At 34.5% G+C, this 17,178-nt stretch overlaps 1 protein-coding gene across 7 annotated transcripts in view; it reads left to right on the forward strand.

The window, feature by feature from the left end:
* The window catches only part of EPHA6 (EPH receptor A6), a 932,734-nt gene that overhangs the window by 492,546 nt on the left and 423,010 nt on the right, over positions 1-17,178 (forward strand). The window lies entirely within an intron of this gene.

Genomic DNA, 17,178 nt, shown 5'->3' on the forward strand with positions numbered 1-17,178 from the left:
CTTTAATTCTGTTAGTATTTGTTTCACATATGTTGGTGCTCCTGTATTGGGAGCATATATATTAATAATGGTTATATCCTCTTGTTGGACCTTGTTTTGAAGTCTATTTTGTCTGATACTAGTACTGCAACACCTGCTATTTTCTCCTTGTATGCATGAAAAATCTTTTTCCATCCCTTGACTTTTAGTCTGTACATGTCTTTGGGTTTGAGGTGAGTCTTTTATAAGCAGCATATAGATGGGTCTTGCTGTTTTATCCATTCTTTTACTCTGTGTCTTTTGATTGGTGCATTCAGTCCATTTACATTTAGGGTGATCATTGAAAGATATGTACTTATTGCCGTTGCAGGCTTTAGATTTGTGGTTACCAAAGGTTCAAGATTAGCTTCTTTACTGTCTTACTGTCTACCTTAACTCGCTTATTGAGCTTTTATAAATACTGTCTGATGTTTCTTTATTTCTCTCCCTTCTTATTACTCTTCCTCCATTCTTTATATGTTAGGTGTTTTTTCTCTGTTCTTTTGTGTTTCCTTTGACTGCTCTTGTGGGTAGTTGATTTTATTTTTTGTCTTTAGTTAGTATTTGGTTGGTCTGCTTTCTTTGCTGTGATTTTGTTTTCTCTGGTGACATCTATTTAGCCTTAAGAGTGCTTCCATCTAGAGCAGTCCCTCTAAAATACCCTGTAGAGGTGGTTTGTGGGAGTTAAATTCCCTGAACTTTTGCTTGTCTGGGAATTGTTTAATCCCTCCTTCGTATTTAAATGATAATCGTGCTGGATATAGTGTTCTTGGTTCAAGGCCCTTCTGTTTCATTGCATTAAATATATCATGCCATTCTGTTCTAGCCTGTAAAGTTTCTGCTGAGAAGTCTGATGATAGCCTGACAGGTTTTCTTTTGTATGTGACCTTTTTTCTTTCTCTGGTTGACTTTAATATTCTGTCCTTGTCCTTGATCTTTGCCATTTTAATTATTATGCGTCTTGTTGTTGTCCTCTTTGGGTCCCTTCTATTGGTAGTCCTGTATGCTTCAGTGGTCTGATTGAGTATTTCCTCCCCCAGTTTGGGGAAGTTTTCAGCAATTATTTCTTCAAATATACTTTCTATCCCTTTTTCTCTCTCTTCTTCTGGTACCCCTATAATGCGGATATTGTTCCGTTTGTGTTTTTCACACAGTTCTCTTAATATTCTTTCATTACTGGAGATCCTTTTATCTCTCTCTCTCTGCATCAGCTTCTCTGCTTCCCTGTTCTCTGATTTCTATTCCATTAATGGCCTCTTGAATCTCATCCATTCTGCTTTTAAGTCCTTCCAGAGATTATTTTATTTCTGTATTCTCCCTCCCAACTTTATCCGTTAGCTCTTACATTTTTCTCTGCAGCTCCATCAGCATGGTTATGACCTTTATTTTTAATTCTTTTTCAGGAAGATTGGTTAAGTCTATCTCCCCAAGCTCCTTCTCAGTGGTTTTCTCTGTGATTTTGGTCTGGTTCACATTCTTCTGCCTTTCCGTGGCGATAGTGGTAGTCATGGGCAGTTGGTGCGTGTGTCCGCTGGGAGAACAAAGCCTGTTCCAACTTTCTGGTTGCCTTCTTCTCCTGTGAGAACAGCGACCCCTAGCAGCTTGTACTGGGCATCTGTGTGCCAAAGGGTCCTCTAAGTCTGGCCCAAGCAGCTGAGTAGGCGACTCTGCACGGCTGCTGTGGTTGTGGCCGGCCTCAGGCTGCTGTTCCACTATGGCGGGGCTGTGCCAGAGGGGGAACGGGCGGGTGGCTGTTTGTCACCATGAGGGGCCTCAGAGCTGCGCTGCTGCCCAGGGGTTAGGACGCCTGGAGTTCCCCTGGATTCCCAGCTGCTGGGCTGAGTGTGCCAGGACACTTCCATCCAGATGTGAGGCTCCTGTCCCTTTAAGACTTTCAAAAAGTACTTGCTTTTCTTTTGTCCCTAGAGCACCAGCTGCAGGGACCTGCTTGCAGGTTTTACTGTTCCGTTTCCCTAGTATCCAGCACACCACACACTGTGTGTCTGTGCTCCTGGTGCAGATCTCTAGGTCTGGGTATTTAGCAATCCTGGGTGCCCTCTCCCTCCCCGCTCTAACTCTTCTCCCACCGGGAGCTGGGGTGAGGGGTGTTTGGGTCCCACCGAGCTGCGTCTTGTATCTTACCCCCTTCGTGAGGCACTGGGTTCTCACAGGTGTAGATGTAGCCTGGCTGTTGTACTGTATTGTCTGGTCTCTCTTTTAGGAATAGTTTTATTTGTTGTGTTTTCTAAAATATATATGGATTTGGGAGGAGATTCTAGGGTCAGCACTCATCCATTTAACTCTTTCCCAGCATATTATTAGCTGTGCATTTTATTTCACAAACATCTTCTTATATCCAAGATTTTAGGATCTATGGCTTCAGAATACCTTTTGTACACTCTCAGTTTTGATGATATTTTCTTTGGACCTTCTCACTCTTCTACAGATTAAGGCCCATTTAAAGCCAGGATTTTTGTTCTGCTTTGTTTTGTTTTTAGCTTCCCATACTTTCTAGACCAGTCCAATGATGCTGCTTTGCTACTAAACATGAATGACATGACATAACTTATTTCTGAAAAGTCTATGCATATGTCTGAATATTGTCATTGGGCTATTTGAATATACTTCATTTAGGTTCCTACCATGGGCTTTAGAGCCAGAGACTTAAGAGAAATATTGTATAAAACTTTTGTTTAAGCAAACTTGTCACATAACTGAAATTCTCAAAGCTCTGAAAACCCACTCTGTTCCTGACATCACAATCTTAGTCCTCTTCCAAATAAACTAAATCCTGTCTTAATTTAACTACACATTACCAACATTACAATCAATGTCATAAGTTTGGTTTTGGTTTGTGATGAGTGCTGATATACAGACATTCACCACATTAACTTCCTGGGATTTTATTATATCTGCAAAATTTAATGGCAAGATACATATAAATGGTCCTTTAAGAGATTTTGCTAGCAGAGCCAAGTATTGCCCTCAACCTTGACTGCCTGACATAGTTTACTCATAGATTTCTCTCAGGTGAATTTGCCATTATCTAGTAATGGATTGCCTTATCTTGGTGGTATCAGACCTTTTTACCTCTGTAGGAAGTATATTTACTTTGCAGAAATAAAAACTAACATGTACAAAATTCTATGGACTGAATGTGTCCTCCAAAAATTCATAGAATGAAGCCCTAACACCCAATATGATTATATTTGGAGACAGGACCTTTGAGAAGATAATTAAAATTAAATTATGTCATAAGGGTGGGGCCCTAATCCAGTAGCACTGGTATCCTTATTAGAAGAGAATGAGATACCAAGAGTGTATGTACACAGAGGACACAGAGCAAGCCGGTGGTGTTTGCAAGCCAAGAAAAGAGGCTTCAAAAGAAACCAACTATCAGCACCTTCATCTTAAACTTCTAATATCTAGAATTGTGAGAAAACAAATTTATATTGTTTAAGCTGCCAGTCTGTTGTATTTTTGTTATGGTAGCCCATACTAATCAAACAAGAAGTTATAAACAGATTTTTCAAATTTGTGCTAAGTTCCAAAGTTTCAGTTTTTAACCATGACATGTAATTTCTCCTTGGGATATGCATGTATTTGGTACAGTATTTCAGAACAAAACATACAGAAATTGCCCAAGTCTAACATTGTTAAAGCATTATTACTGCAATTCTGTATCACATATTTTATTTATAAATATTTATTGACTAAATTGACATTATTGGCAATTATAAATTTAAAAATATATTTTCAATATTATTTTAATTAAATGTGACCTAAATATTTGAAATATATTTAATATGTACCTATTTACTAGTCTTTTACTTTGGAAGGCAAAATTTTTGCTTAAAGCAGTTCAACTATTTCTTAAAGCATTCACTGAAACAAATTCGTGCTGAAAGCCATATATGAACATGAAGATTATATTTTGATCATTTCTCCAATTCTAATTAGGTAAGGTAATAGTAATTCTATAATAAAATATAGCATAATTAATTTGTATATTTAATTAACATTAATTGAATGCTTACTGTATGACAAGCATCATGGGGGTTTCACAGAAAATGAAGCAAAATTCCTGCAATCAAGGAGCTTACATTTTGCTGAAAAGGCAAAAAATGAATTACCTTTTAATGTTCAATGAAATCAGTTAATAATAAATAAGTACTGAAATGTTCCATTTTTCTGGAGTGAGATGGCAGCCTAATTACCCTCACAGAGTTCCTGGTGCTATAATCTAAATAGCACCAGACTCATATCCAAGTAATTATCTTGGGTCACCGTTACTCGCTCATGGTCTTCTGCAGTTCAGTTAACTTTATAAGTCATAAATGAAAATACTAATACTCTCCTGGATTGCCTCAAAGAATGATTGTCTGAGGAAGTGAAGTAAAATAAGATAATGCTTTGAAAAATTATAAGCACCATACCAAATGTGATTCTGCAGAGTAAAGTAACTAAAAATCAGTATGTCTGTGGCTCTCTCAGAGAATCTGCTAATTACCTAATCTGTATCTCAGCCCGTTTCTCTTCACTGAGCTACAAACCCAAACATTCAACTATTCAAATTAATTTGCATTTCTCATAGACAACATAAACTCAGCATATCCAAAATATGACTCACTATACAGTCTTCTCTCCACTTGGACTGATCTTTTTATCTCTTTTGATACCCCTTTCTTTATTGCTTTCTCCACTATACTTGCTACCATCAACCCGTCAGTCTCCCCCTCTTGATAATTTTAAAAACTATGCTCCTCAAATCTTTCCCTGCCTTCTCCCTTTCAAAAGCTACTCATATCTTAGGTCAGTTCACATCTGTATGATTCTAAGAATCAACTATAATCCCTTTTTCCATTCTTATGCCTCTCAAACTTATCCCTTACACAACTGCCAACGTGAAATTCTAGCCCTCAAACTATGTTCCTTAAAACTGTTCAGTAGAAACCACCATCTATAAAAGAAAGGTTGGAGTACTTGGCATAGCAAACAAGGCACTCCAGAATCTATTTCCTATTTGCCTCTCTCGTCAAATCCTACCGCTCTTTCATCCCTTGTACCTGACAAACAAGTAATGCAGAGTAAATTTGATGTTACTTCAAACACAATTCTCTTGCTATTTCACATATCTATTCTTTTTTTCACAGAATCTATTTCACCATCTTATCCTTTTATTAACTCCTATTTATCTTTTTTCAAAACCCAACTCAAGCTTGACTTATGTTCTAGTTACATCCTCTGTGAAAAAGGAGAATGACTTTTGATTCTTTCCTCATGATAAAGCAAGGTAAAAGACAATTTAAAATTTAAACAAAATTCTATTTTTTATATTATAAATTTTTTTAAAATAACTTCTAATTTTCATTATTTAATCATTTTAGTATTCTAGACACTTTCAGTGTTTTCCTTTTAAATGTGGAATGAAAACATGAGCTTACTGCTTCAGTTTTATAAAACCGGAAAATAATGTATTTTATATATAAAGTCTGTATTTTTTTCCTAATATTACTTAAAATATTTTCATATCCTGAGCCAGCCTAAAGACAAGCTACATTTTATTTGGTAAAATTAATGATACAAAACTTTTAAACAGCAAGTACAAAGAGTAATTTTACATCATTAGTTCTGTCATGATTTTAGGGGCTATTTAAATATTCAAAAAGCAGTTAATTATTTGAAAACTTCTGATACCTATGCGTTATCAAACTATTTTCCCCAAATCCTCTAAAATCAAGATTAAAATGTCTTCTTAGTTCCATCTCCGCCCCTTTCCTATTCTACTTCTCTACCATCAACATTTTGATTCAAAATTGGCACTGTTATGGAAAAACCTGAAAAACCTGGACTGGATTGCTGACAGAAGAACCAAGCGTCACTTGGAGGTCTTGGAGTGTTGAGGTTTTATTTTTACCCTGGCGGGCTCAGAGGGAAGTAATCTCCCAAGGTCTGAGCTCTGAACAAAGGCAAGCGGAGCAATATGTATCTTTCTGTGTCCCTATCTCAACATTTCTACGTGCACAGCAAACAAGCAAGCAGTGGGGAGTAAATTTAGGGAGTGAGGTTAGAGAGTGAATTTAGGGAGTGAGCACTTGGCAGAGCGGGAAGTGAAGGGAGTTTCTGTTGTCTTTGCTAAGAGAAACAGAAGGGAGCCACCTGGACTAGACTGCTGTCCTTGTAAATTTTTCCCTCTCAGCATGGATTTATAAGATTAACCATACACTCTCAGGAAATAAACTTTTATCTTATTCCAGACCAGAGAACACAGAAATATTTAGTGTAATACAAATTTCATTAGTAAACTAAATCTCAAGGTTAACTAAGAATGGGGCATTTTTAGTGATTTCTATTCTCCTTGACATCCCACTATGATAACAGATGCATTTTAAGTAATAAATAAGTTATACTTGTAATTATCTTTCCTTTCTCTCTCATAAAACCTTAATTTATTTTTACAAAATAGAAGGCAAATCATGAAGAAATATAATGTGACATCTGAAATAAACTAAATTACTAACCTGCTGGTTGGTGTATTCAGTATTCTCTATAATGGAGTAAGGTTTGAATCTTTTCCTTTAGAGAGACAATGAGCAAAACTTTATCTAGAGAGAAACATATTATCACCCATCCCTCTTCCTCTTTCAGAAACAAAGGGAGGAAAAAAGGTCTCCACACCCAAAAATTTGTATTCTCTTTCAACTGAATAGGCACCCAAGTACATATGTTTATGGGAGGTTTGGAAGAAGATCCAGCGCAGTCTGTGTTCCTGCCGATGTATAGCTGAGATATATAGCTGAGAATGTACAGGAAAAAGAGAGAGAAATGGCACTCCTTTAGACCCAAGAGATGCTTCTCTTATTCTGGTTTTAGAAACCTAACATAATTCTGACCTTGAAGGGGCACCTTATTTACCACATCATTCTGTGTTCACAGGGGGGAAAAAGCATGAATTTAATTATATCGTTGTCAAGAGGTAAATCCATCTCAAAAATTAATTTTAAGTGCTTTTGAGTTACTGCACACTAAAAAATACTGTCACACAAAAAACATGGGTGGCCTGTCACAAACATTATGAAACTATTGACCTTACATAGCTTCATCTGCACAACTATTGATTTTTCTCTGTCTTTATTTTGACATTTCATATGATTTCATCTAAGATTCATCACTGTGGAAATGTCAGGTTTAAGGGTGTGCTTTTATTGTTGGGAAGAGCAATTTTAGAAATAGTTTACTACTTATCTATTAGAGGCGGTAGGCTGGATTCATCAATGTTGAAATGATTCAGCATCAAGTTATCATACTTATTTTTCCAGAAGTTTCCAGATTTCCTCCTGAGAAGTGAATTGGGTGGTCATTTTGGGTGTTAGATGTCAATAATTCGTAACTGGGCTTTAAAACACTAAACCCATGAATACTTTTAATTTAAGGAATCTGTGGGGCATGAATACATTCATAAATTCAGGGCAGTTTCTGTTTTTTGGGAAGGTGATGAGGGCCCTACATTTCCAAATACCAGTTACTCTAGACATAGTCAGTAATCAGTTTTTTTAATGCAATTTTATCATATAAATGTTTTGCCTTGTCCAAATATTTAAACTAGACTGTTCATGTTTTCTTTCCCCTAACATCATGGGTGATAGATGAAGTGTTTTGTTTTGGGGCTTTTTTCTACTGCTCATGCTTATTTATTAATGTTTTCATTGAGGTATTGTTGATAAACAATCTTACATTAGTTTCAAGCATACAACCCAGTGGTTCACCAATTCCCCATATTGTTAAATCCTCACCCTCATTAGTGCAGTACTATCTGTCAACACAGCAAGATGTTACAGAATCTAGATGAAGTTTTAAAGACACTGAATGGGGTCTGTGATCAAAATATCATCTGAAAATACGTCTCTCTTGCTAGCTTTCTTTTTAAATGACATTTGCAGTATGTTAAAAAATTTACTGAGGGCTTCAATTGAACAATGAATAATTTATGTGTAAATAGACTGACTTTTATTAGTATAAAAATGGGAAGAAGAGTCAACAAATTATTTGTTACTATAGACTGGCTTCAAACCAGCCAACAGCATGTAAGAATGTTATTCCCAGGCAGATGCAGCTATATAATTTGCAAGGGTCGGTGCAAAATGAAAATGTGGAGCCCTTTGTTCAAAAGTTTTGAGAATTTCAACAACAGCAGCAAAAACATGAAGTACAAAGCCCTTGTAGTACTGGACTCATGTGACTGCATAGGTAACATGTCCATGAAGTTGTCACTGTTTCCAGGTTCTATCCATGAAAATTTACCTTTCTAATTCCATTAGCTCATGAAGAAGAACTTGACCTCCTTATACTCGGGTTTTCCTTTCTAAGAAATCAATCTTGAATGGGGTAATCCATGCACAAATTCACTAAAATACAATTAGCTAACTAAAGTTTTTTTTTTAATTCTAATGTTAAAGTATGCAAAATTTCATTTTGCTTGACTATTTTTTTAAGTCTCTGAACTAGAGACTTTTTTTATTTTGTATTACTAGCTAAAATAAAAACAAAATAAAAATGAAATAAAAGTAAATTCCACTTAATCATTCTTATGCTAACATTTCCTGTTTATTGAAAGCAAAACCAGAAGCTTCAAGTATCTCTCCATCTGTCAGCAGATTTGCAGAGTAAAGTAGTGTTAATGAAAATGACAGTATACACAAGATGACCTTTAAAAGTTATCCATTATTCTCAAAATGACATTGGTTTCCGTGGCATATAAGAAACTATTTGGGTTTCATGTTCTCAACCGCTGACTATGAAAGCAGTAATAGCTGAGTTAAGAGGAAAGAAAGCATTACAATATGACTATATCTCATTTCTTAATGAAACCATTTTCTATTGGCCAGAAAAAAAAAATGTTTCTTGAAGAAAACAAACAAAACATAGGATATTTATTCATATGATTCGTGAATTCTAAGTGTTTGCAATGATGTAAAACCAAATAACTGTACTAAAATAGAATTGCATTTTTAGTAGCATGTTTTTTTCTCTTTTAATTGAATGGAAAAAGTGGGATTTTTTTAATCTTTAATATTTTAATTATGGTATTTGATTCAGTGAAGAACAATTCTCCTAATGACAGCTGGCCTACATAATGACATTGTTCAGTATATTATTTAACCAGATTTTTTCCTTCAGTCCAAGCACTTACTACTTTCTTTTACATATTCAAAGCAGATGCTCTTATGCTAGCAAGTGTATTAATGTTAATTGAAGTTATTCAGGTGGATGACAAAGAAAATTAGACCCCTCAGGGTATCATCTTCCCTTGTAGTTTAAAAAAAAGCTTTGGAGAACTACGCATATTTGAACAAAATACTCTACTCCACTTGCCACTAGATTTTCTAAGCATTTGCCATGCATTTGCGAATGTCTCTGACAAGATACCTATCTCATTAAAAAAGTTCAAATTATGAAATGGGTTTAGGAAAAGAAATTACACATAAACTCTGAAATGTAATTTTGGCTCTAAAATAACAAGAAAAACATTTTAATAAGTTAATTTCATTGAAACAAAAGAAAATACAAGGTAGGAAAGGTATATATATGTACAAAAGAAAAAATTAAGTATATGAATAAAAACACATTAATGAACTGATGTGAGTTGAGTTTGGAATAAGCATATATTTTTAAGACGGATGGAGGAATATCAGGAGGAAAATCCTCATTGGTTTAGTTTGTGTGTCAAATAGTCATGTTTATATAAATCAGTATGCAGATGTTTCTAAATCATGGGACAAAAAAAAAACCACTCTCCATGAAATTTAAAATATTTTGTACTTTGTGTAAGAGAAAGCTCTAGAAATCTGTCCTCCAAGGCATGTATTTAATTCTATATTCAAATCCACACATTAAAAAATACTTTAAGAAAAGGTCTGATAAAATTGCAAAATGTAAATGGTATCTATTGCTTTATGCAGAATAAACCTAGAAAGAAAATAAAATCTTTCCCCCAGTAGTACCACAGGGAGAAAGAAATACAGTTTCAACGCACAAGAGAAATTACAGACAACAGTATTTTAGTGGAAATATAAAGACAAATAGAACTGAAAAAGAATTTAGCAACTGAAAATTACTTCTTAAAAATATCAGATTGAGAAAGATACTGATGGAAATGTAAATATGTAGTCACTTCTCATTTACTTTATCTATGAACTGAAAGCAGTTTTTCCTCTTAGACTGAAAAGAGAAAATGCAGCTTCTGTTGGTTGAGTTATCCTTCATAGCAAGCAGAAAGCTTCAGGAATTTCTAAGAATTTTTAATCCAGTTCCACTGCATACCTGCACCCTTATTTTCCAATCTGTCCTCTCACAGACCTTTCCCCTTTCCCCTTTACTGCTTTCTCCCTCTGTGCTCATATAGACTGCCAGTTCTCCCATCTTCACAGATTCTGACTCTATGGATATTATGAAGGACCACTCAAATACCACCCCCACTGTCAAGACTTTCCTGAATCTCCAAGAGCAGAGAGCTCTCTCGTCCTTTAAACGTCCATAGTCATTTTTCAGTTTAGAGACATGTTTAATTCTTTCTTCTAACTGATTTCTTTTTTCTCAGCTACAAGATTCTAAGTTTTTTGAAGGGAAAATATAGGGTGGATTCAGTAATATTCAGGAATCATTTAATAAATATAAACAAATGAGTTTTAACATTTCATTGGTTTCTAATCTCAGCCACCCCATTGCAAATGGTATTGATCATGTTTAACCATGTTTCTCTAGAAGCGGACTGGATAGGTAGAATTCCAGGCTTTTATACTCATTGATGTGTGATTCGAGACAAATGACTTAACATCTCTTTGCTTTGATATCTTTGCCTGTAAAATGAACCTAATAATATAAGGACCATGTCAGGAGTAAACTGATTAATCCATTGTATTAGTTTGCTAGTGCTGTCATAACAAAGGAACTGCTGGGTGGCTTTATTAACAGAAATTTATTTCTCAGGGTTCTGTATGCTAGGAGTCCAAGAAGGAAGTGTCCGCAGGTGTGGAGGCCCCCCTTGGCTTACATCAGTTGCTGCCTCCTGTAGATGTCTCTAAGCAGTCTTTCCTTTCTGTGCCTTGGTGTCTCTCCCTCCTTCATTCTCAATGATTTCTTCTTCCTACAAGGGCACCAGATTGACTTAGGGCACAAATGCAGTCACATTCTGAGGTACTGGGACTTAGGGCTTCAATACATGAGTGGGGGTTAGAGAGGTGCGATTTACTCTGCAGCATCCATGTAAAGCGTGTAGGACAGTACCTGGCCCCTAATACTAAGTGAGCTTAGTAGTGGGGGTAGTTCGCATCTCTCACTTCATCCTTGTTCCCTTTAGCTTCTGATCATTTTTGGTATCTTTGTCTTATTCTGCAAGTGAATATTTTCTTTTTTTTATAATTTAGAGATGATTTCAAATTTGGATTTCTGTGTCCACCTTCCCTATGCCTATTTTCCTTAGAAACAATTTACTTGTTGTCTGCTAATCTAACTGTAAATATTTCATTATTTCTATCATATTTACTGAAAAATTAAGCTTCCAATAATCTATTTTCGCAACTCTGCTTATTAAAAACGTTACTGCATGTACTGCATGTTAAGTTGCAAAGGATTTTCCATCACCACAGAATGATTCAGGAGAAAATAACTTAAATATAAGAAAGTCAAGTAGTTTGATAAGAATATGTATAAGATATCCTATATATTGCATGTACATTATATCGTACAAGAAGACTTACTGATTTGAGCTAATAGTGAAATACTAAAAGTTATTTTACCCCCAACAGTCACTATATTCAGAATATTTTGTCACTCTCAGAGAATTCCAGATGGCACAAAAAATGAAAAAAATTAATTCACAGACATTGCAATCTAGAAATACTCACATGGAATTTCCTTCAGTTATAATTATGTCCAGTGACTGAGTTTTATTGAATGTACAGACAGAGAAAGGCAACTGTTGCTAGTAGCTTTTTGCAGAATTGTATACAATATTTAGAGTGATCTGAGTTTGACACTGTAAATCAGCCACCCTGCTTTCTTATTTTCAGCATATCACATTAAACAATATAAATCTTACATTTTTATTCTGAATAAATGGTTTTAGCCAGCTTAGTAGTGATAAAGCAAGGGGAAAAAAGAATTAATCAGGAAAATAATCTGGCCAAGATGTGAAAATTACCCCATCTACAGGGATTTAACTGCCCACAGCCCATTTGTGAAGAAAAGTGAAGTAAGGATACTCCCTTAGAAACCACTTAGAACTTAAGAAGCTTAAACTTTTACAACTTGAAGCAAAAATGTGTGCTCTTTACGGGAGTTTCAGTTTTGCAGTCTTCAGTCAAGCAAATGGTATTGGTAGAAATTGAAAGCACACATCATGAAAGAGCAGAAACCTTTCCCAGAGCAAAGGGCAAAATTATTTTAAACAAACTGTTGAACTGCTGTAATTGTAGAAGAAAGAACTGGAAATCTGATAAGGTTTTTAAGAAATATGATTTGCCTTATTGCAGATCCTCTGAAATTAAATGCTAGAAATGTCTTAATTTGCATTATAACTGCCTAATCAACCCACTGATGCTCCTTAGCACAACGTTGTATATCAAAGTTTTATGAATTCAAAAAGGAGCTATGTTAGTAATTTTCCTATTTTAGAGTAGCTTCTTAGTGGCAAGTGGAGAATTCAATCTTCCAAGTACTGTGAATACAACTCTTGCCATTGAGGCTATCAGACTTAGTTTTATGAGGCAAGTTGAGCACAGAATATTTCTTACTGTCACTTTTAAATTCAGCTCCATTTTGAATGAACCAGGAAAGTTCACTGCTAAAAGTAATAAGCAGTAAGTTACATTATAAAATGTAAAAAATTACTTTTTAATGTAACTAACCCTTCTCTATTTTGTATTTACCACATGTAAGTTTGTATGTGGTCTTCTTAAGTGCAATTCCTATACTTTCTAGAAAAATAATTCAACAATTGCCTTCTTTGAAAAGCATTTCCAGCTTCACTTTGTATGTATTTAAGAAAAGATTCTGTTTTTAATAACAGAATTATTTTGCAAACATGAAGTGAGAATAAAAATACCTAACTAAGAATTACTTTACAATTTATATACAGTATGCCTTAGTATAAACAGGAGAGGAAGTAAATGATGACTAAGAGAATTTCCAAGTTTGTGTTTCAAACATTTATGAGTTCATTTAATAAGTAAGCTCATTACATGATAACATAAATAACATATTTACAAAAGCATAACTGTATTTTCCAACTCTCCCCAAAAAAGATTTACTAAGAAGAGTAGTCTTGGTTTACAATTTTAATTGGTATTTTTATTGAAATGATTGTATATTCATATGCAGCTTTAAGAAATGATAGAAAGATATTGTATATTCCTTAAATACTTTGTCTAGCTTTCTACTAAACAGAAACATTTTCAAAACTATAGTATAATATCACAATTAAGATATTGACATTGATATAACCCACCAATTTTATTCAGCATTCCCCACCTTTACTTGTCCTCATTGGGAGAATGTGTGTGGATGTCTGCTTGAGGTTAGGTGTCAAGTTCTATAATATTTTATCACCTGTGTTTAGAGTGTCAAGGTACTAAATAATATTAACACCACCAAGATCACTTCTTTGTGTTGCCCTTTTGTAATTACACTCACCTCTCTCTATCCCCTTTCCTCTGACAAATATTAATCTCTCTTCCAGTTCCAAAATTTTGTCATTCAAAAATATTATGTAAAAAGAATCATACAATATGTAACTTTTGGGGACTTGTTTATTTCACTCAGCATATTTTCTCCTGGAGATTCATCCAAATTCTAGCAATATTATGTTCCTTTTTACTGCCGAGTAATATTTCATGGTGTATGTATCTGCTGAACCATTGTTTTGTTGAAGAACATCTTGGCTGATTCCATTTTCTTAGCTGTTACACATTAACACTGCAGTGTACATTCACGTACAGGTTTTTGTGAACATAAATTTTCATTTCTCTGGGATAAGTACACAGAGTGGAACTACTAGACCCTATACCAATTGCATGTTTAGGAATATAAGAAACTGCCAAACTGATTTTCAGAGTGCATTTTACATTCTCACAGGTAAAATATGAGTGATTCAGTTGTCTGCATCCTTGCATTTGATGTTACCATGTTTTTTATTTAGCTATTACATTAAGTGTGTAGTTGCATCTCATTTTGGTTTTAATTTATGTTCTCCTAATGCTAATGATGTTGCACATCATTTCATGTAACTATTTACCACTTGTACATCCTATTTGGTGAGATGTCTTCTGATGTCCTCTTCCCATTTTTCTAATTTGATTGTTTTTTGCTGTTGGATTTTCAGAGTTCTTTATATATTCTAAATACTATTTCTTTGTCAGATATGTAGTTTACAAATATCTTCTCCCATCTGTAGCTTGTCTTCTTCCTCAGGACATGGGCTTTCACAGAGCAAAAGATTTTAACTGTGTTGAGGTCTAATTTATCAGTTTTCCTCTTCTGGATCATGCTTTGCTTTATGTCAAGTCTGAGAATTCATTGCAAAGCGGATCCTAAATATTTTTTCCCATGTTTTTTTCCCTAGAAGTTGTATGTTTTACACTTAAGTAAATTTACATGAGCACTTGTATGTAATCACACTGAATTGTATTAGGCTTAACTGGAGATTCATTTTTTTGACATATGAATGTCCACTTGTTCCAGCGTCATTTTTTAAAAAATAATATATACTTCCTCCATTGGTTTGCTATAGAACCCTTGAAAAAAATCATTTGAGCACTTTTATGTGCTCTATTTCTTGATTCTCTACTCTATTTCATTGATTTATATGTCTGTATTTGCTCCAATACTGTACCATCTTGATTACTGTAGCTACAGAGTAGTCTTACTATCAAGTAGGCTATTTCCTCCCTCTTTATTCCGTATCAAAACTGTTTTAAATATTCTAACACCTGTACCTTTTCATATAAATTGTTGATGTTTGTCTATGCCTACAAAAAAGTTTACTGGGATTTTTATAAGAATTGCATTAATTCTATAGATCAATAAGGGGACAGTTGACATCTTTGCCATATTGTCTTCCTACCCAGAATAGAATATATATCACCATTTATTTAGGTCTTCTTTGATTTCTTTTTCTGACATTCTGTAATTTTCAACATACAGATCCTTTACATGTATTGTTAAGTGTATGTGCAAGTATTTTGTTTTATTTGGAACTATAAATGGCACTGAGTTTTTCATTTCAATTTCCATATTTTCATTGTTAGTATGCACTTGATATTTATGTGTTGATCCTATATACTGAACTCTTGATGATCTCACTTATTAGTTATAGCAGGTTTTCTTTTTTGTATGTTCCTTAAGATTCTTCATGTAGTTCGTTATGTCATCATCAACCAGAAATAATTGTAATTCCCTTTCTGTTTTGTATTCCTTCTTCTCTTTTTGTTACCTTATTGCAATGGCTATAACTTCCAGTATATTATGTTTGTATAAGAATGGTGAGAGTAGACATCCTTGCCCTGCTCCTGATAGTAGGGGGAGCACATTCAGTTTTTCACCATTAAGTATGATGTTATCTGTATGTTTTCATAGATGCTTTTTATTAAATTGAGGTAACTCCCCTCTGTTCATGTCTTTCTGAGAGTTTTTGTAATGTGTGCTTGTTGGATGTTGTCCATTGCTTTTTCTATGCTGATTGACCATGTGATTTTAATTTGTTAACTTGTTGATATAGTAGATGACACTGACTGATTTTCAAATGTTGAACCTGTCTTATATACATGGAACAAATCCCACTTGGTCATTGTGTATACATCTTTTTGTGCATTGCTGAACTCATTTTGCTGATATAATACTTTGTTAAGGATTTTTGCATTTACATTCATGGGAAATATTGGGTGGTTTTTCTCTTTTGTACTGTATTTGTCTTGTTTGGTATTAGGGTAATACTGACCTCATAAGATGAGTTGAGAAGTGTTTCCTCCTGTTCTAAAAGGTAAAAATTTTTGAAAGAGATTGTGTAAAATTGTTGTTAGTTCTTTAATTTTTTATACATTCCCCAGTGAAGACATCTGTGCCTGAACAGTTCTTTTAAGAAGATTTAAGTCATGAATTCACTCTTTTGATGTTTAAAGGGCTATCCAGTTATCTATTTCATCTTGGTTGAGTTTTGGTAAATTGTGGACTTTGAGGAATTAGTCCATTTCTTCCAAGTTATTGAATTTATAATTTTACTTTCTTTTTTTCAAAGAGCCAGATTTTTCTTAAGTGATTTTCTCTGTTTTTCTGTTTTCAAGTTAATTGATTTCTGCTCTCATCTTTCTCATTTACTTCTGCTTGCTTTGGGTTTATTTTACTCTTCTTTTGTAGTTTTTTGAGGTTGGAATTTAGATTATTGGTTAATAACTTTTACTCACTTATAATATAAATATTTTAGTGCCATAAAATTTCTTCTCATCACTGCTATAGCTTCATTCCATATATTTTGACTTGTGTTTTTGTTTCCATTCAATTCTGTGTATACTTTAATTTCCTTTGAGACTGCCTCTTTAATAGATGATGTAGAAATGTGTGTTATATTTCCTTGTGTTTTGAGATATTTTGTTGTTGTTCTCTTATTGATTTCTCATTTGATTCCAGTATGGTTAGAGAACATACCCTATATGATTTCATTTCTTTTAAATCTGTGGGGATCTGTTATGATAATAGTGTATGTTTGTGAATGGTCTGTGGGTTTTGTATTACTGAGCTTAGACTGCCTTAACAGAATACCATAAACCAGAAGGCTTAAGCAGCAGACATTTATTTCCCACAGTTCTGAAAAGTGGGAAGTCCAAGATCAAGGTGCCAACAGATTTGGGTCTTGGTAGGGCCCTCCTCCTGACTCACAGGTGGCCACCTTCTCAATGAAGCCAAACATGGCAGAGGGAGCTAGAAAGCTCTCTGATCTCTTCTCATAAGGACACTAATCAGATCATGAGGACCTCACCCTCATGATCTCAACTAAAACTAATTATCTCCTAAAGGCCATATTTCCAAACACCATGACACTGTTGGTTAGGCAACTTCAACATATTGGGGGGAACATAATTCAGTCCAAAAGAAGGGTATTCGAATAAAGAA

Source organism: Manis pentadactyla, chromosome 1 (assembly GCF_030020395.1).
Source record: "Manis pentadactyla isolate mManPen7 chromosome 1, mManPen7.hap1, whole genome shotgun sequence".
Taxonomy (NCBI): domain Eukaryota; kingdom Metazoa; phylum Chordata; class Mammalia; order Pholidota; family Manidae; genus Manis; species Manis pentadactyla.